The sequence below is a fragment of the Zingiber officinale genome, chromosome 4A (genome assembly GCF_018446385.1).
Source record: "Zingiber officinale cultivar Zhangliang chromosome 4A, Zo_v1.1, whole genome shotgun sequence".
Taxonomy (NCBI): Eukaryota; Viridiplantae; Streptophyta; class Magnoliopsida; order Zingiberales; family Zingiberaceae; genus Zingiber; species Zingiber officinale.
Window position 1 is genome coordinate 155,907,775 of NC_055992.1, and position 2,824 is coordinate 155,910,598.

Genomic DNA, 2,824 nt, shown 5'->3' on the forward strand with positions numbered 1-2,824 from the left:
CGAGGAGTTAGATCAACTATTTGAATTCAAAGGAGAATTGATGGCTCCAAATAAAAATTGGATGATTGTATTTACTGATAATGAGGATGATATGATACTTGTTGGAGATGACCCTTGGCAGTAAGCATGCTTCTACATTCCTAATGTTCTTCTTTTATGTATATATATCTTCCATTTTCTATGTATAAAGTGGATATGTTAACAACTGGTGTTGTATAATTTTCTGCAAGGAATTTTGTGCTATGGTCCGTCAGATTTTTATATACACAAAAGAGGAGGTCCAGAAGATGGATTCAAGTACCTTGAACCCAAAAAATGAAGATTGTCCTGATATGAAAGAGAATGTCAAGGAAACAAAAGGCAGTCAATCTGCATCATCATCTAATTCAAAAAACTCATAGGCTTATCCTGCAATGTAAGTAGGAATCTCTTTTTGTTTAATATAAATTGCCGTGATAATCATTTTATCCCATCATTTCCCAGGTTATTGAGATGTTTTATTAGAAAACTATGATAGGTTAGGTCCTTCTCCATTAATTCGACAGTTGAAAGATAACTCCAACAGTTAATCCCCGAGTACTTCATACTCATATTACAGCTAGTCAAGTATTTATGCAACATGTTATCTGTCAATGAAAATTAAACTGCATCCTTTGCAAGAAAGACTGACAACTAGAAAAATAGTTCAATATCGCTACTAGTATTTCATGTTTGGAAATTGATTTAAGCGAGAAGTTTGCAGGCTGACGACATCTTTGCCATGTGCAATTCAATCTTTGTAGGATCTTGAAGCACAAACAAAGTGATTTTTTGTGCTTTATCTAAGTGATTGTTTGAACAGTTTTATAGCATGCATCTTGACAATTAATATAATTTTGAAGATCACTAGCAAGGAAGAATGTTCAAAGGAAAGTAAAGGCTAAGGAGAAGATCACGTAATTAACTACACGGGTAGGTTTCCGTAAGAATTCAACTTTTTCTTGATCTATTCTTATGTAGTCCATGGTACACATTAAAGATTTCACTGTAGCTTATTTTCAGTATTCTAACATGTAAATTAATACACTTCTGTGGATCCTCCAAACAATCTAAGTTGTGATGGATAGATATCCCTTTATGTTCCAAACCTTTGTTTTTTTTTTGGAGCTTGTAATTTTCATTGCAAACAATCCATATGGTGTATGAATTACATTCAGTCAAGTATAAACTTAGCACTTTCGCTTCAGAGGTAATTTATGGGTTTTATTCTACAATCATGTTTACTAATTGATCAGATTGATTAAGAAGGGTGTTGGAGTAGCTTGGTAAATTTGTTTTGCTAGGTTATGATAAATTAGCATTCAGCAGAAAATTTTATAATTTTCACACCAGAAAATTTTATGTTATTTGCCTACTACCAATGCAGTTTAACTGATTTATAGCATAAATTATAGAAAATTGGTAAACTGGCTAGACCTGCACTTTAAGGAAGACAAGGTACTTATAATGTCATAAATTATAGATTATGCTTTCTTAAATTCATGCGTATTAATATTGTACACTGCTTCTTACATTCTTCCTAAACTTAGTTTCTACATTCTAATATCATTTGTAGTCTTGCCAAGTAAACCTTATATGAAGAACATAATATTGAAGTTGGCATAAATATGTTTGGAAAAGAGTAGTAGAATTTGGCCTTGAGCAAACATATAATAAATGGAATGATACTGCATTCTAATTCTGTTATATCTTGCAAATTTAAGTGTGTCGCCCTCCACCTGTAGGCTTTTACATACTTGCTCTTTCTTGTTTGCATTGTTCATCTCGCCAATAGTTCTCTTAGAACATCAAGAACTATTTGGCTTTTTGATTTGCAGCTTAAGCCAAATCTTGGCCAAGAGAAAGATCCGATGACAGGAATTATGGATTTGATGAAGGTGATCTATCTATCCTCTATGCTTCTCTATTGCCCTCTGAGTTGTTGTATTCAAACTCGGATAGTGATTTTAATATATTTTCAGAACATGTATGAAGAAGGCGATGATGAGATGAAGCGGACGATTGCCAAAGCCTGGTCTAATGCAAGATCTGGAAAAACGGCTGATCCACTAAAAAATTACCCATGAAAATAGGAGCACGAGGATGGTTTTATCTTTAACCATTCCAGCACATCTTTGTTTATTCAGTTGACAACATGAACTTCGACTGTTGAACTCGTTTTAGCTTTTTCATTATGTTATAAATCGTTTATTTGTTGAACTCTCATTATAACTTCCACAACACAATTTTATGTTATCTGCTTACTACCAATGCAGTTTAACTGATTTTATATTGACTGAACAAGGTTGATTTTATTTAGATATCAAACTCTCCCATTTGTTTTAGATATTACATGTCTTGTTTATTAATTTCTCCAAACCATTATTTCTCAATTTGTTAACAAGGAAACTCATGTTAGCATAGTCATGATCAGAGCCTAATTATAGTTTATAATTATCTGAGTGTTATTGATTAACCGTTCTGTCCTTTCTTCTGATTCTTTTTTTTTAAATTTGTGCACTCATTTAGATGGTTTATTATTCTTGTTGTGATGAATTCAGGTCTAGTGAAAATACTGAAGAAGTATGACAAGAGAACATGAGCACTTATCAGGCAGCCCTTCATCGAAAAGGTGCTGCAGCAGCCATTCTTTACAACTGATCTCCTATACAAACTTGTGAAGGAGTGTGTGGCTATGCTCGACCACCTCTTCCCCAGCAACAACCTGTCAATTTCAGCAGAATGCGACGGACAAAATGGAGTGCCAAAGCCGGCACAATCAGGTGGGAGGGTTCCGGAGTTGGAG

General features: G+C 33.9%; 1 long non-coding RNA gene across 1 annotated transcript; it reads left to right on the forward strand.

Moving 5' to 3' along the window:
• Positions 1 to 230: 230 nt before the first annotated feature.
• LOC121973824 lies at positions 231 to 2,618 on the forward strand. The gene is made up of 3 exons (XR_006109772.1): positions 231 to 415; positions 783 to 951; positions 2,580 to 2,618. It is a non-coding gene; the product is annotated as an uncharacterized LOC121973824 (long non-coding RNA).
• The last annotated feature ends 206 nt before the right edge of the window (positions 2,619 to 2,824 follow it).